The sequence below is a fragment of the Eublepharis macularius genome, chromosome 13 (assembly GCF_028583425.1).
Source record: "Eublepharis macularius isolate TG4126 chromosome 13, MPM_Emac_v1.0, whole genome shotgun sequence".
Lineage (NCBI taxonomy): Eukaryota > Metazoa > Chordata > Lepidosauria > Squamata > Eublepharidae > Eublepharis > Eublepharis macularius.
The window spans coordinates 38,128,781-38,154,821 of NC_072802.1; positions in this window are offsets into that span (position 1 = coordinate 38,128,781).

Consider the following 26,041-nt stretch of genomic DNA (forward strand, 5'->3'; position numbering starts at 1 on the left):
ATCGGTGGGTGGCAAGAGTATGGTTAGCCACAAGAAAACAGGATGGGGAGGAAATTGTTCTGCTTTTTTGGTATAGTCTGCTGAGATGATTGCTATATTTAAAAGGTTGGTTGTAAAATGAACACTCATATTAGGCAATTAGTTACGCTTTTCTGCTCCTTATTCAGAAACCACATTGTCACTGCTGAGACAAGTATGCCGCCTTCAGCGGGTCTGAAGATATTATCTTTGGAATGAACACAATGGACTGAATTCACAAAAAATGCTTACTGAAAAATGGACTAGATTCTTAAAAAAAGCTAACTGTGGATTATATTAAAATGATAATATGCATAGAATAGGCAACAATAGTTTGCATTTACACTGAAAATCTGTTTTTTGTGGATTAGTGCTCCAGTGCTGAAGTATCACAATGGAGGGAGGTGGAAACAGCTACTGAAATAAAGGGTCAGCCTTCCCATAATCCTAATGCATCATCTTAAAGTCTACACAACTCCAAATATGAAGAGAAATCTTCGTGATTCTGCATCAAAGGTACATGAGACTCATATGCAAAGAAATGCCTTAGATAAATTAAACAGCATATAGAACGACTCAAGCATCTGAATACAGGAAGGTATCTTTATGCTTTAGAATGAGTAAACACTTCCAATTTTATTTATGTATTTTATTTATATCCACTTTTTCTGAATCTCAAGGCAGATTACAAAAATACAGATTTAAAAATACAGTCATGCAGCAAAAGACATCCAGTAATGGGCAAGAACTACAGAATTAGAAAATAATGCAAACAAAAAAACGTATAAGATATGACATAAACACTAGATTAGAAAAACAGAAGACGAGGTAGTAAAATCAAGATAATGAGTACAATAAATATTGCAATTGACTATAATCCAATTCCCTTTATAAAAACACCGTCCTGAACCATTCCATTAAACTACAACCCTATTTCCTTTTACTTTCATAGATATTTTTATTTTATTTATGTAAAACATTTTCATGCTGCCTTTCCAGCCAAATAGGGTGCCCAAGATGGCAAACATCAAAACATTAAAACATTTCAGGGTTAAAACAACATTTAAACTAAAGTCCATATAAAATAATTCATTAAAAACATTAATACACACAACAGCAAACTTATGGGGGAAGGCCAATAACAGTTATTGGGGGTATGGTAAACAAAACCAAAAAAAGTCTTCATCCACTGGTGGAAGACAACAATAAAGGGAGGCAGGCAAATCTCTCTTGCCATGACCAAGAAGGCCCTTCCATGGGTTGCTAGTGCTACCCATCTAGCCTCAGATGGTGGGGGCACCCAAAGCAAGACCTCTGAAGATGACCAGAGTGAATGGGGAGGTTCATATAGGAGAAGGCAGTTTAGTATAGTTATATCAACAATTTCAATTATCTGCTTTTCATTTTAGCTTCTATAGCCTTGTTTGCATTGTAGAGGTAGGGGTTGAGGTCAATCTTCTCTACTCTGGCTGGTTTTCTGGGTTTCTAGAGGAGAAATGTACCCCCCACCCCACCCACCCATCCTTTAAGAATCCATGAGGTTCAAACCACATTATAGGAAAAGGAAAAAAAACATCTCTTCCATCACATTATTTCTATCAGGTGGAGATGATAGAAGGGACAGTTACATAGGAAGCAGAGTAACAACAGGCACACAAAACATTAGCGATACATTTTAGATCAATTTCAAGTACTCAAGAACCAGTGAACAATTTCTTCTACTTTTTATCCTCTAGGGTGCTACTTGTAATGTGCAATTGCATTGCAATCTGAGCAAAGGAATGATCTCACATCACTATTTGTGTCTTGCTCACATGTGTAAAGAAGCACAATAAGGGAGTATTAGAATCAGAGCTATAGCAGAGAAAGAGGTTAATTGTAAGGGATCATGTCAGACGTCTTGGTCTTGTTTGTTCAGACAGTTATGTTCCCCCCACCCAGCCCCCATAACTGGCTTTCTTCTCTCCTTTCTGTGTCTTGTCAACACATTTAATAGATCTTCCAGTCACATAATTTATTAAACCAAGATGAACTTGTGCATTTGTTTTATATTTAGTCGTGTTCCCCCCCCCCCATGTACAGTCTTCATAATGTATTTAGAATTAGAATTTAAAAGAGTAAAACAAAAAGCAACAGTCAGACTAGTTTTCACTGGGGCATGGCTGGTGCTCTTGCTATGTCCAGAGGAAGATAACAAAGAGAGAATTTTGTATTTATTTATTTGTAATGATCTCAATGCAAAACCCCTCCTGAAACTACCCCCAAAACAAATAACTTGCCTAAAATATGCATAAATAGACCAAAGTTCACACATTTGGGAATATGAAAAGAAATGAAAAATTGCAGATATCTTTTTATCTCACCACTTCAGAATCTAGCTTGAATTGGTTAACAAACCAAAAGATAAATCAGTAAATACAATTTCAACAATACTGTTAATTAAAACAGTTTAAAAATTGTAAAAAGCTCAACATGGTATTAAAGCTCTGTGGTATTAAAGAAGAAAAACCACCAAAGCGGAAGACTCAACAAAAAAAAAAACATTTCATTTTCATACATCCTTAATCTGCACTGCTTTCTGACTTTGTAACTGACCTTCCACTAGTTAGATGTGCTACATTTCATATTAGGTCTGTAGGGACCCTAATTATTGGTTCTTAGGGACCATATCAGTTGAGTCTTGTTCCATCTGCACTGGCCACACTGGTCTCCAGGCCCAATTGAAGCTGCTGGCATTGACCTTTAAAGCCCTATATGGCTTGGGAACAGTATAACTTAAGGACCACCTGCTCCCAATCTGAACCTACCTATCCAGTCCGGTCATCTTCAGATGCCCTGCTTTAGGTGCCTCCACCATCTGAGGCTAGACAGGTTGCAACCGGAGAAAAGGGCTTCTCAGAAAAAAAGAGCTTTGCCCCCACAAAGCAGAGAGAGAAGACAGAATGAGCTAGAATGGCACCAGACAGAAGCCAACTTTCCTGGCGAGTGCCTGGGGAATTCAGAAAATATATATTTTTTAAAGCTGCATCAAACTTGGTAGTAATGTAAGTAAGTAAAATTAAATATAGTAAAAATTCTGCGTGGTCTTTGTATCTTTTAAAAATGTATCTTCTATGCTAAGAGTGCAATGGACTTTGGCTATGGGCACTAAACTAGAACTTGATTGTATAAACGAAACATCAGGAGACTCGATCAAGGATTCCCAGTGTAATATGCAGTTTGACCCTAAAGGGAATATGCAGCTTATGTTCCCTGACTTCCAGGTTCCTTGGAACTCTGTGGCCCTGAACTCTCCTCAGTTTTGGTATGTTGCAGTACTCCATGATTTAAAAACCTTTTTCCTAATTAAGATGGATTCTTTATCCTTTTATTTTCCCTTCCTTCCTTCTCACAAACCACAGGCCAGTACATCTTGAGGCAATACATACAGGCTGATTAGGAGCTGTATAATCATTGGAATTGTGGCTTAATTGTAGATTGGGCTAAGGGAGTTTCTTTGATATTCGACTGAGCAATGAATTATGTGCATATTCATCAGGTCATCTGCTTGTTTTACAATCGAGAGCAATAGACTTTTTAAAGATATTCTGCCCTGGAGCCATAATACAGCCTCATATCATAAATAATTATGTTAAATTGGTTGCCAAGGAGGAGCAGCCAGATGAAGTTGCTATGGAGATGTTTGGTCCCTGCTCAGAATACACTCAAATGGCTAATGTAGCCCATCAGAGATGTACAAGTTGAGCTGGATACAAATCAAAATAGAGATAGGAAAATTAAGCTTGTTTAACTAGAAGGGATTTATTTTTAAAGAATACAGTTCTTTAAATCTTCAAGTACTTTGGCATGAAAGCACATGTGTGTTTTCTTCATACTTGATCGCAGATCAAGTACATCATTTTCATACAACAACTGGTTCCTGTTCAGACCAAGAATGGGAATAAGAAGAAGGGATGCACCTCCTGCATAATCAGGATGAGTAGAAAGTTGTAGGAAAAGAGGAAGACCTAAAATGAGATGGCTTGACTCAATAAAAGAAGTGATGTCCTCCCAGTTTGCAAGATCTGAGTAAGTCTGTTAATGATAGGACGTTTTGGAGGTTTTTCATTTATAGGGTCACCATAGGTTGGAGGCGACTTGATGGCACATAACACTCACACGTATTAATATTATTAATTTGCAAAGTCAAACAATTAGCTCTGCTACTTATTAAACTACTAAACTGATGATCCCTCAAATTTAAAACACATTTTGCAATGGTGTCTACCAGGACCACTAAAGAGGGGGAGAACTGCAAACACAGAAAAGAGTGGTGTCACCAAAATTTAGTATCTCACCAACTTGTAATACGCATCCCCAGTGCTCACCTCTAAAGATCTCTTGTATCCTGAAAGACTACATTTCACAGAGTGCCAGGTATACAGCCAAAGCAGCAATCATAGTGCTGGGCAGGAGCTGACACAGAGAGAGAGAGAGAGAGAGAGACTTTCCTTCCTCCTCCTGCTTCAGGCACAAGCAAAAGACATTCTGTCAAAGCTTATGGGAGTTGTGGTATCATGTGAAGCATTTGGATGTGCAGGGATGACCAGGCCTGGCACGTCCATGGAGGCAATGCCGGGAGCCACCTTGAGCACTGAACTCTGAAGGAGGCACCGTGCCAGGCCCTAACGACCCCCCTCCGACCCAGAAGCGGGACGTGTCCCCACTCATCTCTCTGCCCCTTCACTGCTGCCACCTGCCTTGGCTCGGCTCCCGGTGAGCTGGGTGCCCAGGTGGGGCAGCAGCGAGTGGGGAAGTGAGCAGGGAAGCAGGCCACCACCCTCCCCCTTCGCTGCTACCGCCCGCCTCAGGTGAGGGGGACACTCCTGCACAATGACATCACAAGTGATGTCATCGCGCAGGGCTGGAGCACATGTGCAAAGCGCGCACACACAGGCCAAGGAGCACAAGTAGGTATCTCACCTCAGGCGCCAGAAACCCTAGCACTGGCCCTGGTGATGACATTGGATGCATGATGGAATTTCTAAATTTGGGAACAGGCCCAAAAAGAAAAAGCAAGCTCTTTTCTGATTTTGATGGACCAATGAGCTTGGTTGAGTAGAAGAGGGGAAGGTTCACCCATCACTAATGGAGAATTCTGACCATTAGCTATATTATACAGGAATCAGCATTGCCTGAAGGAGTGGAGGAGTGTACAAGAGGCAATTCTCCTCAACTGTCCCTTTTGAACCAACAGATAGATGTTGCAGTTTTGAGTAAACGAATGAACTTGTGGCAGATGTTCTGTGTCGAGGAAATGAATATTACATTGTGCTGTTGTGCAAATAACAAGAGCTAAAGGACTTGAACCAGCTGTTGAGAAAAAAAAATGAATATTGCATTACTTGTGACCATTTAACTCTTCACCAGTGTAGTTTCTAATTCAGCTGTTGAGAGTGTAAGAAATTTTGGTGGTTGGAAAAGCTGATTAAAAATAGATAAGCTTGAACTTCTGCTGACTGCAAACAGGAAGTCAATCATCAGAGTGAATTAATGTGCATTCTATTTGCACAATTACACTGTTTTCTCATACAATCTGATGGATTTCTTACAGCAGCAGCCTTTCCTGCCACTCATCTTCGCTGTTACCTCTAATTCATAGCCTTTAAAGGTGCATAGTTAAAAAGGGGTGGGGGGGTGGGGGGAGTATGAGTTTTTTAGTCTTACTACTTAAGTGTCTCAGTATGCCTTCAGTCTCTGCCCATGAACCAAGTTGAAACTGGTTCTTGTGATCACTTCTAAAATAGATGCCTCTGGCTACACACAAGCTCAAAAAAAAAGCAGGCAATGTACTGCATCTGATGTTGGCCTTTAAAGGATGCATCTGCTTTGTACAGGTACAAAGAGGGGATGAACTTCAAGTGGTTCCATGCTTTATACAAGTCAGTTGATTTAAAATACTAAAGACCAGGAAACTTCAAAAGTGATATGATCAGGAGTTGCCTCATGAGAGAGTTTGAACATGGTATGTTCACCTGGTGACTGAGGGCCAAGCTACAAGTGACAAATGACACTTGAATGGCAAGTGGATTGAGTGGAGAGCAATAGGAGAGCAAGTGAACGGGGAGGAATACACTTGCCATTCAAGTGTCATTCGTCACTTGTAGTTTGCCCCCCTGTTTCCTTATGAGTTCTCATGATGCTTCATTAAAAATAGACTTTCACTGTAATCCTAATCAGTTCCACCCTTCTCAAACCATTAAAGTCAATGGGCCTAGAAAGGTTTAGATCTGCTTAGGATTGCTTGATATGTGGACCTGGGAAGTGGTTTACAATGAATATACAGTCTGTTATTTTCATTACTAGATTGTGTTTGGGTAAAAGTTTAAACACTTGCAAGAAAATTGTCTATTGAAAGACATAAAAGAGACAATAATTTGGGGTCAATTCTTATTTTATGGGAGTCACCTAGTTATCCTTGTGTCTCTATCCCACTGGTTCAGTAACATCTGGCAATAATCCAATGGCATGTTTATCAGCAGGACAAACCCATTGGATGATGGGAAGGGTGAGGAATAAACTTTTCTAATAGTCCAAGAGTAAGAAGTTCCAGACACAAGTGAATAGAATTTAAGTACTGACAGATTTCTCCCTAGATATTCTTTCCAAGGGAGGAGGGAGGAATCATCAAAATGAATTATATTACAACAACAATTTTAAAAATCTGGCACAATGTGTCTCATTTCTAGTAAAAGGGGAAGGCCATTTCAGAAATTTTGGAATCTGAATTTGGATCAAAGATGGTGATGCTTCATCAGAAATTGGCCTACTTTACCTAGTCCACTGGATTCCAGCTGCTCTACTGCTATAAAAGAGTTATTGGGGAGCAGAATGACTCAGAAAAATGGAAGGGTCAAGATGTCATCTTATCCAACTTTGTAAATAAATTGCAGGGTTAATCATTCACCATCAACCAGCTTACATAACACATACCAAAACTGGCACAAGCAGAGAGAGCAGGGTTCTCTTACACAGAGTGTCTGCTGAGGAAATTACTCTAGATTTTCCACATAAGGCATGGTGAATCCTATAGAGGAAATCAATGATATAACATCTTCTCTTCCCACAGAGTGTGCTTATTTATTAAGCTGAAGACAGGCTTCACAAGGCAGCAAACCCAATGCAAGATTGCACTACCTCAGACCTCAGAAGCTCCCTGGAATAAATCCTCCTGCATTAAAAAACAAAACAGAATCCCTGTGCATTAAAAATATTACCTGCATCCCCCAAATGATTCACAAAATGCATAAGTTAAATTGGGTTTTAATATGACTGATCTACATCTTAAAATATCTCATAACTTTTTAGTATAGATTTCTGCTAACAGGTAGTGGCATTGTGGGCAACTCTATCCTAGCTCCAAACTTGACCAATGGTACCAACAGCTTTGTTTATCATAGCCTGCCAAGAAGTGTGTTGAGGCTCCAGGACTCCTGTCTTATCTTTGCCAGACCAGTCAGGAACGAAGACAGGTTAAAATGGCTTCCCCCATGTCAGAGGTAGGATGATCAGGCCTGCAAAGGTCTATTTAAACTTCCCCAGGTAAGAGCTGAAGAAGACTCTACTCACCCAAGGGCTATTAGTGCTCCTCTGCACCAAGGAATTTCTCTCCCCAACATGCCCTGTTAAAAGGATTGCCAGCTCCAGAAATTCCTGGAGATTTGGGATAGAGATGGGCATGAACAGGAAAAAAAACCCCGAACATGATGTTTGTTGTTCATTGCCATCCACGAATAGGGACTCATGAACAACCACGAACATGGCCCTGTTCACGAACATGTTTGTGGTTGGCTGTTCATGGGGGCCAGCAGGCTCTCTTCCATCCATTATCCAAGTCAAGATTCCTACTGCACCACTCTCAGAAACCTGACCTGAGCAGACACCAGGAAAGGTACCAATAATAAATAATAGCTTGGCCCCAAAGCCTGGCAGTAGCCCTGGAACTTGAAGGGGTAGATCCCTACAGCACCACTCCCAGAAATCTTACCTGAGCAGGCAGCACCAATACCAATAATAAATAATAGCTTGGCCCAGAGTCTGGAAGCAGGCCTGGAACCTGAAGGGCTAGATCCCTATCCCACCACATACAAAGAAGATTCAAGCCCCAATGCACTCTATCAAAATGCCAACAGCAACTGTCTCTCCCTCTCCAAAGCCCCCCTCCCCCCTGGTCTTTGTTCCCTTGTAACAAATTTGGAGCTCCACACTTGGAAGGAAGACCTGTCTATCAAGCTAAATTGGGCTTAGATTGGGGTTTCCAGGGCAACAGCAGGAGTTCAGACAGAGTTCAGAAAATCCCTGCCTAAGTTGCCAAGGGAATTGATTGCAGGTGCCAGACTGTCTGGCTTGATTAACAGCAACAAACAGCAAAGCACGAAGTTTGCAATGACCACCTGTTCGTTTAGAATGGGGCCTTACGAACAGCTTGTTTGCGAACAGCAGATTGGGCTGTTTGTGTCTTTTTTTTTGTTCGTATTGCTGTTCGTGCCCATCTCGAATTTGGGAGGTGGAGCCTGGAGTGGGCAGGGTTTGGAGAGAGGACTTCAGCTGCTTATAATGCCAGAGTCCACCTTCCAAGGCAGCCATTTTCTCCAGAGGAACTGATCTCTGTCACCTAGAGATCAATTGTAATTGCGGAAGATCTCCAGCTACCACCTGGAGGCTGACAACTCTGCCTGCTACACAAGTCAATGATAGACTCACTTGGGAATCATCCTTCTTCCATAAATGCCTCAGGATACTCACCAAACAGCCCTACTTATCAACTAACACTATTCCTGCCACTCCTAATTATAGCCTAACCAGCCCTTTGAACTAGGCCTATTAACAGTCACACACTGAAACCCCCAAAACTATATGGAACAGCTGAATAAAGGCTTCTTCTTGTCAATTTGAAGGGAACCCCAAACAAATCCTGCTCAGCTCTAATCTCACATTATTCAACATCCAGCTTGCAGCAGTAGGCTGAAGCATAGGGGCAAACCACCATAAATAGCCATTCCATCTCTCAATGGCATTTTCCAGATTGACTGGGCTACATGGTGAAAAATGTCCTGGGTAACACAGGAAACTAGGGATGCTGAAATTTTTACAGTGAACACTTTCAGCAATAAAACTTGCAATGTTCAAAGGTGGTGATCAGACGTGAGCCAATCACACAGTCTGCTTAGTTCATGCTGAGCCGTCATGAATGCCTGCAAAATCAATTACCTTGGGTTTTTGCAAAACTGCATGCACACAGACATTGCCAAATTGATCAGCAGCCATTAATTGGACTGTCACTAAGGACTACTTAGACTAACACCAAAGGGTAAGATTTTATTGAAACACAGCATTCATTTATGACTGATCGATATGATCTGTGAGTCATTTAATTGTATATTTAAATATTTGTAGACTGAGTGGAGCAGTTATGCAGCAAGAATGGAGAAAGGGAATTAGGCTGTGCAAGAAAGCACATGAAAGTCAAGGGTGGGGTCCCGTGTAGGAAGCAACCCGCCAAACACCCTAAAATTGATCAACCAACTATTGAACCAATTGTCAAACAACCAGGGTTCTGTTTGCTACTTGTGAGCAGGACATGAGCTGAACCAGTGGATGTTCAAGAACCCCTACTGCAAACACTCATGTATGGTAGTATGTTGCACTACTGGATTCTACATTTTCAATTAACATATTTAGTGAAAATATAATAAAGATGTTGCACCTGTGGCATTTATCACCTTGGTAGTTGGCAAAGATGTTGCTGGTTTTGTGCCACTGAGAAAGCTGACTTTCCATATGTGGTGGTCCTGACTCCATGCCACAAAATCTGGAAGCATGGTTACCCCTTTACTATCAAAGAACTGGTGTGCTGATTCCCTGTACCTCAGAATTTTTCCTCTTTAATTATGTGGGGTTTTTTACCAAGGGGGAAACATTGTTGCTGTTTATACGATACCTGCTACAAGACTCATTTTGGAGAGTGTCTGGAAATAAAACACCATTCTTAAGAAAGAAGAATTGCTGGGGAAAATTGAGGAGTTCTACACTTCTTTTCAGAATTACCAAGATATTTATAAATTAGAGAAAATTTTGAAAGATATGGCCACTTGGACTCTTACACAATTTCCCTTTCTAATTTATATTAGATGCTTGAATTATCTTATTATCAGGGCAATCATAAGAAGAGTTACTCTGGTATAAACCAAGTGAAATCAATGGGCTTAGACTGGACTAACTCTGCTTAGGGTTGCTCTGAAAATGTATTAAGTTTCTATTAAACTATTTAAAAAGAAGAAGAAAAGTCATGGTCTGATGTGTGCCATAAGACAATCGGGGCAGCCACTATGATGTTACCCCGCTTGATGAGCAGGCAAAGGACATGTCAGACAGAAGAATTCTATGTTATTTTTTTTCTAATGGCAGGCAAATTGCTCTATGCTGGACCTTTTTTTCTTTATAGAAGAACATTCAGTAAGTATGTAAGTCCCCATATGCAGCCTGATTTGATATAGCCTAGATACAGGTTTTCCTCCTCTTCTCCAGTTGCCCAGGCCTGGACACATAAAAAGCTGCTAGTTGAAAGATGAATGCAAGAAAAACATGTCAGAATGTCAATAAAGGAGTTCCACAAAGAGCCAGGAGTGATACCTGTTGTCATCCTGTTACCGGAACTGCTCTCTTTGAATGGGGAATTAGTTAGCAGTCCGGAACTAAATTTAGTGCGGATCTAACCATCTATACCAAGGTCCCTTCTCCAGACGCTCACGTAATAAAGAGGCAGACTAAATTGCAATACAACGTGTCTTTACTAGTAGTGTGGCGTATGCCTGAACTTGCACACACATACAAGGTTACATACAAGAACTAGGAAACATAGAGGTAGGAAAATAGAAACGGTCGCATTAGCAGGTACCCCACAACGAAGTTGGGTATACTTACAATCCTGGGGCGGAGCAAAGACGTAACAGCGAGGTGGTCTAATGCCTGCACTAGATCCGAAATAGAGTGACAGCAAGGAGTCTGGATAGGAATGGCACGTGCACCATGTGGCCTGGGAGACCAGCTTAAATACCTCAAAACGTACCCTGGGGCTGGTGCAGTTTCTAGTGGTTCTCACAGGCGAAACAAATGTTTTAATGGTTCTACAACTACCCTAGATGGGCCACTTTAGGAATCTGATTATATTATTGAGACACCTTAGGAAGAGGGGACAAAGGAGGGAGGGGGAGATCCGGGCGTGCTGAATGGATGTTCCAGCGGACAGGGCTTGTCCCAACGTCATCAGCTCTGGAATGCGGAGGCTGCTTTGAGATGCATTCTCTAAATGCTTGGGATGGTCGGCACTTAGCTTCTTCTCTGGGGCGGCTATTAAGATATGCAGAGCAGGGTGAGGCTCGCCGCTGTGGACGTGGTCTGCTCGCTTCTCTGGAATGGCTTCTCTTAGCAGGCTGCTTCTCTGGGTCTTCTGGCTGCCTGGGAACATGGCTGCCGACTGGGCATGGCTGGGGCTTGCTAGCAGGCTGCTCGGTAGCGAGGGCAAGCTGAGTGACCGGCCCGTGGGAGTCTCCAGGCAGGAACTGGCCAGGGGGTGCCTGGTCAGGCTCGCTGGAGGTTTCCCTGGATGGCCCCTGGCCGCTAACAACGCGGCTTGGGCCCGAGTGAGGCAGGCTTCCATGGAGGCAAGGAAACAGCATGTAAAACACAGTCCATAACAGGGAGCAAGCACAGCCTGTGGTAGATGGCAAGGCAGGCAGGAGGCACACGTGTAGTGGAGTCCAAACACACAGGAGGGTCCAGATATAGGCCTGGGCAGGGCTGCCCAGAAAGAGAGTCCTTAGTGTAGTTGTCCAGACATGGATTCAGGAAACTGACACAGTCTATAGCAGCAGCAGGATAGCTAGCAAGCAGGCAGGAAACTGACATGTGTACTAGAGTGTACACATGCAAGGCAGTCTCTGGAGTAGTTATAAAACAGCAGTGCAGGAAACTCAAACACAGTTCATGGCAGGCCTTAGAGCAGGAGAGGGGGCCTACTTGGCAACAATTCTTAAGGGTGCTGTCAATTGCATTGAAGCAGGACAGCAGTATTTGTCCTTAAAAGGCCCCATAGCATCTGTCTGATGCATGAAAAGGTGGACAAAGAAATTGCTTTTGGCACATTCTTACATGAAGGGACACAACATCATCAGGCAAAGTATCAAGTCTGAAGACAAAAGTTAAGCCAAAGCTGACAAAGTTGCGGCAGAAGGACCCATAAAGGCAGAAAGATGCATCATTGATTTGTTTCACTTCCTCCTGTTTCTATGGAGTGCTAGCAGGAAATGTAGTAAAACTATAGTAAAGAAGTGTCATCCAAAATGAGACCTTTTAATCTCTTTGTTCATCCCATCCTCCATCCAGGCATCATCTTGCTCTAAATTATTAACCATTTAAATAAGTTTTAACAAAGAAGGGACTGTGCTGTACATTCTGCAGTTGCATTGACAGTCCCTGTTCATCGATCCCTGCTAAACCAGATTTCAACTCAAGCGCTGTTGATTTTGGCTGGGAGGGGAGGTGGCAATCTTTAACACTGCAGCTTTTAACGCTTGCTTCTTGTTTTCCATGCTTTTGATTTTGGTTGGCTCATTAGTTTTGTTTCACCAGCATGCTCCCAAGAGAGAGTTTGGGGATGGTCTGTAGCTCTGTGGTGGAACTCATGATTCGCCAGCAGATGGTCCCACTTCAATTCATAGCATCTTCAGTTTAAGGAGCCTGAGTAGCAGATGTTGGGAAAACCCTTTCTCTGCCTGATATCCTGGAAAGTCATTGCTCGGTCTGAGTAGAGAATACTAAACTAACTAAGCCAAAGGTGGGATCTGATTGACAGGTACCATTTTATATCCCAGGTAGGAGCTCAGATGATGGAATACTACTTCAATTTAAAAAGTTCCCAACCCAGAGAAAACTAAATATCAAGGACAAGAATTCTACTATGGCCATCCCATGCTATTTTTCTATGAACAGTGTGTTTTCTGCCCCAGAAGAAGATTAAATCGTATGAGCCACTTCTGATGTAGTGCAGTCTGAAGTAACACAGCCCAGATACAAATTGATCACTACAGTAAGATCTAGGCCATTGTGTGCCTCACTGGATCACAGTAAAGGTCCATCTAAGGCAGCATTCTGTTTTGAGGGGGAACCAGACATATACCTATGGAAAGCATGAACACATTAAGCAGCCTTTAAATTGTTGTTGTTGTTAGGTATTTAGCCCATTTTCTCCACAAGCAGGCTCAGGGCGGGTTACAACAAGATTAAATATTATACAGAATTATACCAAGTCAGGCCTTATTTGTTTATTTATTTTTATCTTTATTTACAATATTTATAGTCTGCCCTTTGTACAGAGACCTAAGGCAGATTACAGTGTATGTCAATACTATCAACAAACTGGGACATCCAATAAACTAAACAATAGGGTTTGGATTGAGGATATTTATTTTAAAAAAGAACAGAAATCTGATTAGAAACTGAAACTGATAAAACAAAGCATAAGCATTTAAACATGACATGTTAAATGATGGAGAAATTACCTAGTGGGAGCATACTTAACAGCAACAGACAATATGCATTAGTATAGTCCGCAAGCCCTATCCCTTTACCCAAACATCTTTCTGAACTATTTCATTAAAATACAGTGCAATTACCTGTGTTTAAAAAGCCCTCCAGAATAATTCAATTTTTCATCGTTTGTGGAAAGCCAGGAGATAGGTAGTCTTCCTAACCTCCTCAGGAAGGTCATTCCATAAGATGGGGGCCACCACAGAGAATGATCATGTATGGGCAGTTGTTGAGTTTTCCCATTTGCATAGTGGCACCTGTAGAAGGCCCTGTTCAGATGAGCAAAGCTGTCTCACCAGAGCATAGGCTAAACAATATCTTGAAGTAAGCCTGGCAACTGATGGGCAGCCGACGGAGTGATTGCAGAATGGGGGTAATATGCATTCTCCAACTAGCTCCTGATAATAACCAAGCTATGGTGTTCTGCACCAACTCGAGTTCCCAAGTTGACTGAGGAGAGACATACACACATTGCAGTGTTCTAGCCTTGATGTTACTGTGGCGTGGATCCAGGTAGCCACATCAGCCACATCAAGGTAGGGGGCTATCTTTTGAGCATTTTTGCAGCTGCATTAACTGGCTTTTCCAGCAGCAATGTAGAATCCAATATAACACCAACAATATAACACTCTTAACTGAGTCTGCAGGGGTCAATTGAACGATAAGATTTTGTGATAAGATTTTGTCCTGTGGAACCCCACAAGACACCTCCTGGTTGTCTCCAGTAGAAGCTCTTTGAGTCCATTTCATGAGCAAAATTTAAACCAGTCCAAGGCACATCCCCTGGTATTGACTTCTGCCTCCAAACATCTCAGCAAGATGGAAAATCATGGTCACTATTGTTTACTCTGACTGGTGGCTCTCTAGAATCTTTCACATAACCCTCTACTTGACGCTTTCAACTGGAGATGTCAGAGATTGAACTTGAACTATGCAAAGCAGCTATTGTACTGTCCCTGTGCATTACTTACAAACGCACCATGAATTCCCCTTCCTATCCATTGTTTTTCCTCAGCATCCCATGTTCAATGAGGTGAATAGGGTTGTTTTGTTTAACTATCATGGCTAACAGCTTCTGTCTCCAGTGGAAATTACAAATAGGCCCTCAAATGTTCTTGTTCCTCTGGGATTCTTTTACTTTCCTTTCACTGCTGTCTGGTTTAATATCAAATTCAAATGTCCACCTACAGGTGACTGCATGCTAGTGAGCCTTAATTTGTAGTCACAGATCCATGCAAAGGGAATTGATTGCAGTCATGCTGGCTGTTTATTTTCCCCTCTTTTGGCAGAACATCTTGTGCTGGGGAAAGTTGGATCTATCTGTTATTTTTGCTTTGATGCGCTTGTTCAGACTTCTGTAATGCTGTTGAAAAATCTTGTCGATAACCACACCTGCCAGCCTTTTGGAGCATTATAAAATAACAAAAGCTGGCAACCATATGAAAAGGAACTACATTGATACCCGTTCGCAGTCAAGAGTCATCCAGGTCTTGTTAGTTTACTGGCAGGTGTTCAAGATGCAACACCCACACACAAAAAGCCAAGATGAATCCCATCTACCTGACTTGCCTTTCACTTGCAGAGGTTATAGTTTGGCTCTTTCTCTACAGGATCGCACCTGGCTATCTACAGAGAATACTCTTCATAGTTTCCATTTCAGCTAAGAGAGAATAGTCACCTTCTACGTTGAAATGACTCTCTAGAAAGAATCTACAAAAAGAAAGTGTGTTTGTAATGAATACCACACCTTTTTGCAAACACAGAGTAGACCATAAAGGGGGAAGACAAATGTAACAAATATAGAAGGTAGGACAAATGAAACATGTAAGACCAATATAATTTGCACAGAGCAGTCTATCTGTATTAAAAGCAGCCTCGTTACTTTATTTATTTATTTTATTTAGAGTCTGCTTGCCCTGTGAATGGGCTCAGAGCAGATTACAACAATAAGCAATACATATAAAAAGATAAAACAACAATAATATATTCATTTGACGAATAGAGCTGTGGCTCTCAAAAGCTTATGCTACAATAAAGTTGGTTAGTCTTAAAGGTGCTACTGGACTCTTTACTATTTTAGTCCTGCAAATGTGTGTGAACAGCCCTTCCAGGCTTCTTTAAGACATGCAGGCTGTCACAGCCATATTCCCCCCCCCTTTTTTTTTGCCTTGTAAACATTTTTGTTCCCCTCTTTTTTATTATTGATGGTCCTGATCAAAGATACTCAGCCTGCCACCGGTTCGCAGTTCAATCAACACCAGTGATTGAGCAATTCACTATTTTCCCACAGGTTTCTCCCTTGGCTGCCAAAGTGCCCTGTTCCACATTTTCAGACATGGAATGTCTATGTTCCTCAGGGATGCCAGACTCCATGTTCATTGCTCCTAAAGGCAAGTGAACTATTGAGATGTGGGTTAATTTTTACAGGTGTGTTCTTGCACTGCCTAATATAAGTGCTAGAGATTTTTCAAGAGAAGAATGATTGTTTCCTGGACAACTGCACGACTCCCTTCCAGCATTACAACAAAGAGTTGCTCTGATTTTCTGCCTTCACATGTTCATGACTATGTGGCATATGGAGCAGTTATGCAGGAGAACCTGTAAGTGACTGCTGCACAGGAGTAAAACAACTTGACATAGTGTTCAATTTTAACTTTGAACAAAAATGCTTAGGGACTCCAGCAAGAAGCTTAAGCTCATGCACAGGAACAATTTAATCACTGTACATTTAAATGTCAATTATGTTTGTTTCAAAGTTCTCAGCATCTCTCTTTCTGATGTGGTTTTTTGTTTGTTTATTTATTTGAGTTTTACCCTACCTATATGCCATTTAAACACAAATGACACAAAATAATGTTAAAATACATTAAAATAATGTTAAAATAATGTTAAAATACAGTGGAAATATTTGCCACAAGGACCCAAATAATTGTGCAAAAATAAACTCATAGGTTACGTTTTCACAGCAGAGAAACAAAATTGGAACAGGGTGTCAAATCAGCATGGATAAGAAATTCAATAACATCTCACCTCCATAGCCAACAATACCAAAGTCCATTTCTGCTTGCATATTATGCATTTGATTTAATCTATTGATTTGATCTATTATATTTCTGAATATATTGTAAGAGGCTCATTTCAGATCCTTCAGCTTTCTTGTATTTAACCTTCTCTCTCTGATCAACTACAGACCTAGCGGGAAAGATTGTTTTTATTAAGCTGAACTCTGTCCCCTAAGACATCATATATGCTACTTGAGTAGATCTTGGGGCTTCTTACTCTGCCAAGTTCTTCAGAAGCTCTGTGAATTTAAATCAGATTAGCACATCAGTAATTGCTGGAAACTTTTAAACAGAGTGCAAAAGTGTTTATTTGAACAGGAAAATGTACATTGATGCTAGCTTATATTAAAAGCATATGACATCAGGGCTTCCTTTATAGATTTCCTAACCCAGAGGTCTTGAGCATGGAATCCACAAGTGGATTTCAAAGTCTACTAGAATAATCTTTATCTCCTCTGCTGCATAAATGTTCTTTACATAGCACAAAGTGATTTCACACTAGGCTGTGGGACAAGAGGGCAGATGTCTCTGGCTCAGTGATGGACAATATGATTTGCGTACAGAAAGTCCTAAGGTTTAATCCCTGGCAAAAATCTCAGTTAGCAGGGAAAGACCTTTCTGAGACCTCAGAGAGCTGTGGCTAGTCAGAGTGGATCTACATATTATACATTTGTGATCCTTTCACACAACTTTTATTTATTTATTTATTTATTTATTTATTTATTTATTTATTTATTTATTAGACTACTTTTTCAGATTAGATATACAGTGAATAATTTATTAAGAATGGATGAAGGCTTAACACCTAAAATGACTTTTGAATTAATAATTTGCAGTGGTCAGTTATCTGGAGGAATTATAACTACAATATATTTATTGCTACTAATATTAAATGAAACTCAATTAATATAAACAAAGGAGAGAGACTTACAGGTTGGTAAGGATAAGATCAGAATACTATAACACCTTAAAGACCTGGATCACTTTAAACACCTTAAAGACCTTCAAGAGCAGACCAGCATAGCTATCCAAGTGAAATGCACAGGTTCATATTGAACCAGAAGAATGAGCTTAGATTTAGGGTTGCACAATTTCAAAATTGGTTTCTATGAACCCAAAGGATTTTTAAAGTACTTTTTTCAATGATATCTTACAAATTAGCTTCTAACCTGTTGGAAGAGAAGGACTTTGTGATGTCTCTTAATCCCAAATTTCAGAGATGGCTATAGAGCCGGAGAGAGATACAGAAGTCAGGACCTGGTGTATCTTCCTTTCCACTTCTCTGGTGCTGTCCCATTTATGTGTAGAGTGATACTCTCAGAGAATCTTCCTTCATTCTGGTTGCTACTTTCTCTCTATGCCTTCTCCATCTTGCAACCATGAGAGCAAGATATCCTCTTCTCCATCTTTATCCATCCTAGTTTAGCTAGTTATTTCTTTTTTTTTATAAATAATTTTTTTATTCAATTTTAGAACAGTAACAATAATCCAACAACAAACCAATACAATACATTGCATTTACAAATATTAACACAGTGCTTCAACTTTAATACATCAACAATGAGTGGTGTGAAGAGGAGGTTGCAGATCTCTTGCTTCTATGTATTCGTAAAATGGGATCCATTTTTCCCAGAAGTTTGATCCCGAAGATTGATATTTTGTCTGATGTAGGTTGTCAGTTACTTTTTCCATTATCAAATGGTTCCAGATTTTTGTAAACCAAAGTTCTGTAGTAGGTGGAGATTGGTCTTTCCATTTGGTTGCTATTGCACTCCTAGCCGCCACCAGGAGAGAGTTGATAAGGTCTCTTCTAACGTTCGGGATTGATGTCTGATCCCACAGTCCCAAGAAGATTACTTTTGGTGACATAGGGACACTTTACCCTGTTATTTCCTTAATAATATTTAATATTTCTGACCAAAATTGAGATATCAAGGGGCATTCCCACCAACAGTGAGCAAAATTACCCTCATTATTGCATTTCTTCCAACAAGAGGGCGATGCTGAAAAGTAAATTAAGGAGATTTTTTTCGGTGTTAGGTACCACCTGTGTATAATTTTATAGCTTTGTATTTTAGTTAATATAGTTGTAGATTTATTTAATTTTGATGCCTATACTTTCCCCCAGTTGTCTAATGTCAGTACTTCATTAAGGTCTTTATGCCATTTAGTTTGATAACTAAAATTGTTAGGGATGTTAGAGGACAATAGCAGGCCATATATTTTTGAAATCATGCCCTTTTTTGATATTTTTTAGCATCCATTAATTGCTCAAATCTTGTCTGAGTTGCATTCATAACCTTTCTTATGTTTATTTGTTGGGTGACAGCTTGTAATTGCAGATATAAGAACCATGGAATTGTGCTTTGAAAAGCTAGTTTATAATGCTGTCTATATTCTATCCTTTCCTGAATGGAGTTCCTTTTATTTCTTTACTAAGGATAAAGTGAGGCTTCATATGAACTTTCTTCCTTAGCAGCCACATGCAAATTCTGCTGTGCTTGTGCTATATACACTCTGTGCATATAGATATATACACTCTCAGGGATCTTCGTTGGAGATGTGGTTTGTCATCAGTTGATTTATTCCATAACTGTCAAACATTCTTGTGGTTTTATTTACTTATATCTTGATTTTCTCCCCATTAGAGACCAAAAGTAGCATACATCCCTCTCTACTCCTCTATTTTATCTTCACAATAACCTTATGAGGGAGGCTGGGCTGAAAATGTGTGACTGTCCTAGGTCACTCAGCAAGCTTCCAGCAAGATAGAAAAGTGATCTTCAGAAATTTCGAATAAGTATATAAACAAGCATCATGGTTAACAAGGTATTTTACTGTGATTCTCATTTCAGTTCCAGATCAGCTGTTTATTGTTTTCTAGTTTTTACTATAGGAGCTCTCACATCCTAAAGCAGAATTCTTACTATATTCTATCACTGTCTATGAATGCTAGAAATAAAGGTGCAAGAGGAATTTTTATGAAACATTTGCATGAAAATCAACTCAGGCCTTTTGTGCTGTTCAGTTCTGTTTGCACCCCAGGGATGCTTTTGATGTTTCATGGATGTTTTAGGGGCAAGTGCTTGAGTATGTTTGGAAGCAATTGATTATTATTTCCTAGAAATCCAGGTAATATTAATAGGAAATTATGTGCTTGATATAGCTGTATTGAACTATGAAAGCCAAACCTTATTTAATGTGTTGCTTGTTCAATTAGGTATCAATTAGTCAAAATATAGTGGGGAAGACACCATGGGCTGCAGCTCAGTATAGAACACATTCTTCACATGCATAAGACTCCAATTTTAATTCCTGGCATCTCCAGGAAAGGGGTTTCACATATGGAGGAGATCTTACCAGAAGCATTAGACAGCACTTGCTAGTCATCACCAGTCACATTAGATAACACTGAGCCAGAAGGACTAATGATTTGTATAAAGCAGATTTGTACAAGCAGTCCCTAAATAGCTTCATTGCCTTTGGGGAGATCTATTTTCAAGCACACTGTGCAACATGCTTACTCTCTATGGCCCATACCAGAATGCATAGAACTATCGCCAAGACCTTTTTGAACTTGTTTTTATTGGAAAAGCAGATTCTGCCCCCGCTGTCATATCACTAACTCCTTTTGGAACTTAACTTCCTGCTGTCAAAGCATGAGAGCCTCTCTATACATACTAAGTACCAAGGGACACTCAAGTGCAGGATTGTATGTGTAGTTTTCAATCCACATGCAAGCCATTCTTGCTCAGCACATGTAAATGCCACTTTCATGGGAGCTCCCTTTGTGTGACTGCATCTGCAAGTGATTTCAGAGGGCAAAGTGCCAATTCAGCTCTGTTTTTGTTGTAAGAATACGTACTGTAGGCTCCTTTTACTTGCCAATTTCCATTTCATCAAGGTGTGAGAAAGTGTCAAGACCTGCATTTCAATAATGGATGTGGAGGAAACTGGGGTACTTTTAGCAGTTGAGGAGTAACTGATCTAGAACATGTGAATGTATTCATTTTTTTTTTAGAAAAATTTTTATTGGGTTAGAATATTATTATTTTTACATTACATTCAATTTTCCCCAAATTTTTCATTTCTAACCCCCTCCCTTTCCCCCCCTTTTGTTGACTTCCAACAGCTTTCCCCCCCTCTGTCCCTTTTCCCTTACTTCTATTAAATTCCTCTATCTAAAACAGATATACATTCTCCATTATATTAAGCAGTACATCTTTAACTCCTTTACTTACTATACACCCAAACTGTACGTCCTTGGATAAACAATTTATCCCCTTTTCCCATTTTGAATATTTCTATATATCATAAACCTATATATCATAAACCATAAAAATTTCCCACATTTAAATCAAACAAATCAAACAATTTGATTTGTTCTCTATATGTTACTCATTTCATCTTTTTATGGTAATTCTATATAGCTCATCACATAGTCAATCAATTTAACTCTTCTGTACATTCAGTTTGGTGCATATAAATCTTATCAAAGAAAGAAAATATTGTTAGTTACTCAATCCTCATGTTTAAACCTTATCATTAATTATTCTCTATCAATGTTCTATCAATTAACCTATACATATCTATATATATATATCAATCTATTAATCTAACTGCTTATAAGTTCACTTTTCTCTTCCTCCCCCGGTAAAGTCACCCCTCTCTTTTATACTTATATTATACTTCAGTAGTTCTCAAACTGCCACAGTTTTCCTCCCACCTCCCATTTCTTCTCCAGATGTTGTTTCAGCTTCTCCCAGTCCGTGTTAAACTGCCCTGAGTCCAGATCTCTCAATTTTCTCGTCATCTTGTCCATTTCAGCCATATACAGCAATTTGTAGATCCAATCTTCAATAGTTGGCACTTCTTGTACTTTCCATTTTTGCGCATACAAAAGTCTAGCTGCTGCTGTCATATAAAATATCAACGTCCTATGATGGGCTGGAATTCCCTCCATTCCCAAGTTTAGTAGCAGGAGTTCTGGGTTCTTATTTATTTGAAACTGTAAAATTTCACTCATTTCTCTTATTATTTCCCCCCAGTACTGCCTAGCTACCTCACACGACCACCACATGTGGTAGAGGGAGCCCTCATGTTTCTTACATTTCCAGCATTTATTAGAAGTATTCAAGTTCCCTAGCGCAATCTTCTTTGGTGTCATGTACCAACGATAAATCATTTTGTAAATGTTCTCTTTAATATTAGTACATGTCGTTATCTTCATTGTAGTTTTCCACAAGTATTCCCATGCCTCCATTGTTATTTCTTTATTAAAATTTATAGCCCATTTCACCATCTGTGTTTTAACTGTCTCATCCTCAGTATACCATTTCAGCAGTACTTGGTATACCTTGGATATTCTTTTCTTATCTTCTTTAAGAAGGGTCTGCTCTAGTTCCGAGTTCTCTGTTCGTATGCCCCCTTTTGCAGAGTCCGAATTGTATAAGTCTCTGATCTGCCTATACTGGAACCAATCATAGTTAGGTGATAGTTCCTCTTGCGTCTTTATTCTAAGTTTAGATACTTCAATTTTAGTTATTTCTTTGTACGTTAAGCATTGTTGTTCATTATCAACAGCTCTCGGGTCTATCACCTCATATGGAACCACCCACAAGGGGGTTCCTTCTTGTAGATAAATTCTGTACTTCTTCCAGATTGTATATAAACTTCTCCTTACAAAATGATGCAGGAACATCGAGTTGACCTTCACTTTGTCATGCCATAGGTATGCGTGCCATCCAAAAATTTTTTTATATCCCTCTAGGGCTAATAGTTTCTTATTCTTTAATGTCATCCACTCTTTTAGCCAAACTAGGCAGATTGCATCATGATAAAGTCTCAGGTTGGGCAGTTGCATTCCGCCTCTTTCCTTTGCATCTTGTAAAACTTTTACTTTCACTCGAGGCTTCTTGCCTGCCCAAACAAAATCTGATATTTTCCTCTGCCATTTTTCAAATTGTTTAGAGTCTCTGATGATTGGTATTGTACTGTAGGCTCCTTTTACTTGCCAATTTCCATTTCATCAAGGTGTGAGAAAGTGTCAAGACCTGCATTTCAATAATGGATGTGGAGGAAACTGGGGTACTTTTAGCAGTTGAGGAGTAACTGATCTAGAACATGTGAATGTATTCAGACAGAGCAAATTAAAGTGTAACTGTGGAAGTGAGTGCATGGGAACTTGGAGGGGGGACACACGAAATGTGGTTCACCTGAGCATCCCTAGGTACTTTGTAACATGTAGAGAGACTGTGATTCTCTATACATGAGATGCCTCGGTGCATATTCATCAAGTATAGGGAGACGCAATATTAGCAGGGATGTTTAGTTTAAAAAGACAGAATCTGCAGAGATCGCTCCCCAGAGGGTTTGTTAATTTCATCTTCACCTCGCAACCAGAGGGCAGTGAGGAATGGAAATGGGCTGGAGCTGTCTTCCAGAGCTGGACTTGGACCTGGAGAGATTATAATGGGCTGAAGTTTCCCTTCTGGCATTTCATAGCATCTTCACACAGCTCCAGTGTATAGCAAAGCCTTTGCTCTGCTGCCGGCTCTGTCTTTCTAAATTTCCCTTCCTGACTACCATTTCCCTTCCTGACTCCTGACACATGTTCTTCACATATCAGATGTCTCATATAGAGAGACTCTGTGAGGCACTAATTGCAACCTTAGCTGGAATGAAGAGACAGACACAGGCTTGGAACTAAAGGACCATTTATTAATATAACATTAAACACAAACCATGCCAAAGGCCAACTAAATGGTACAGGTCAAGCCATGGGGTCAGCCCTGGATCTCCACCTTGACTTGTCCAGGCGAGCCCCACAGCCCCGGGTGTAGGCCACCAGTGGAATGGCTGCAACCCGGCCAGCCAGACAAATGGATCCCCCCATCAAGCTCCTAACACCCCAGCCATACAGCATGAGGGAAGGACTTGTCCCAGGGGATCCCCGCAGGCATCTGCCCATGTTATGGTAGCTGTCACAAGCATACCACACTGCTGGCAGACCCTGTTTCCCCACCCATGGGGAAGTGCCACTGGGTGCTCACCGGCCTGCTCCCTATTCCCAATACTCTCCTGCCAGTGACCTAACCAAACTGGCACAACCCAGGTCAATACCTCAAACCTCTGCCAGCAGTGCAAGGTAGGCAAAAAAAAAGCCCCTAGTCTTATCAGCCAGTTAGGGAAAAGGGGAAAAAATACCTACTTGGCTCTGGAAACAGCAGCTGGCTAGTCCTACACCACAACAGGGTGAGGTGGGTGGGCCAAGCAAACAACGTGACTGCTGGCCAGTCACCTGAGCCACCTACTGAGGCATCTGTCTCCACTCCTGGCCCAAACCTCATATGCCCAGGAAGAGAGTCTGTCCCTCCCTCCAAGCAGGTCTGCAAAGGCTGGATGTGCCGAATTGTTGCTGGTATTTAATGAACAAAACACTTTTACAGTTTGCATGGGTCTATGATTTCTAGCCTGAATTATTTCTCTTAACCAATAGGCAACCAGAGGAAGAGAAGAAATGTCCTGTTGAAGTGGGCCAAAGATCTACCTTGCAATCCAATATTCTGTATCTCACAAAGTATGTCACACCTTTTGAACAGGTAAGTTCTATTTAGGTATAATGGCTCATTGCTTGTCTTTAATGAACTCAGGATTCTTATGAGAAAGATCTGAATAATAAAATGGGGGAGATCCTCCCTGCCCCCATTCTATTTGTTATGAAGGGCATCATTTCACATGTCATCTTATGTAAAAATTCACACACTCTGAAGCATGTAATGGCTTTTGCATAAGCATTCTGAAATATATTTTATTGTGGGATCTATTTTTATAAACCAGTTTCCCTCCAGATGCATAGACAGAATCCCAATGATAAGATCAAGTTCTAAAACCTATAGCCCCCCTACTGCCTCAATCAAGATAAAACTGCTCAAGTGAGATGAAAGAAGGATCTACATTATTCAAGACCGTAATCAACACAAAAACACCCAAACTGCTCCTTCTATCTCCATCTTCTTAAACTGCTGAGCTGAAAAAGATAAATATTCTCTTGGCTTTTGATAGATCACTAATCCTGAAAAGATAAGACTGCCTGAGCATTTCACACATAAAATAAACCTGCCTGAAATGTAAAGAGCAGAAGTTTATTTCTGTTTACATTTATTTTTCATTCTCCATTTTTAAAGCAGGAAATTGTTATGCTTTCTTTAAAAATAGATCAGGCGTTATCAGGTGTTCATGTACTTGGGGAAAATTTTGATGGTTAAAACCCTTAGACTGGGGATGGGGGTGGAAATCCAGAGTAGTGCTCTAAACCAGAATCCTGGACTCTGAGCAGAAGGGTTTTTGGAAAGGACGAGGCCCATTTCAGAAACGTTATTTCTGCCTAGCTTCTGCTTTCCATGAAACATTGGCTTGCCCCCAGTTTCATTCTTGGTGCACCTTGACTTTTTAAGGATCTCTGACCCTCCACCTTGACTTTTGTCTTCCTATGTGCCTCAATGCCTGACACTGGGAGCTCTTGAATATTCATGAATAGACATGGGCATGAACCGCATTACCAACCAAAAAACTCCACAAACCGCCTGATTGTCTGTTCGTGAACCAGTGGTTCGTGAGAGTCCATGGCCAATGAACCAGAGTTTTTTGGAAGCCCGGTTTGTTGCATTTGTCCGCAGTTCGTGAAGCCGGACAGTCAGGCACCATCAATCAATTCCCTTGGAAACGGAGCTGGGGGAATGCCTGAACTCTGTCTGCACTCCTTCTGTCACCCTGGAAACTGGAATCGAAGCCCAGCTTAACTTGATTGGTAGGTCTTCCTTCCAACCATGGAGCCGCAGATTGGTTACAATTGGTTACATGGAAGAAGACACCTGGGGGGAGGGAAGGGGAAGGGGGGTGTTCTGTAGCCATGGACACTCCAATCTCATCCCTGCAAACCCTGATAGGCAGTTCTGATGGCCAACCCCTTGTACACTGGGCCAACGTCAACTGGTGGCTCTAATTGTATTGAATGGGAGTTTCCTGGAGGCCTTGGATTGGAGAGGGTATAACTCCAAGATCCCTATTGCAATCTTGACCAAACTTGGGTGCTGGCTGGAGGAGAGCCTGCTAAACACTCCCTGGGAATATGGGCTCTCTAAGTCCAACAGGGGCTGTTCTGATGCCTACGAACCACAAACCGCGAACCGGTTCATCAGCTGGAAATGTTTGTTTCGGTTCGCTGGTTTGGGTTCGGCGGCGGCACCAAACCATGAACCATGAACCACATCATTTTTGGTTCATGCCCATGTCTATTCATGAAGTCTAGCTGCACTAGTTCTGTCTGAGGAATG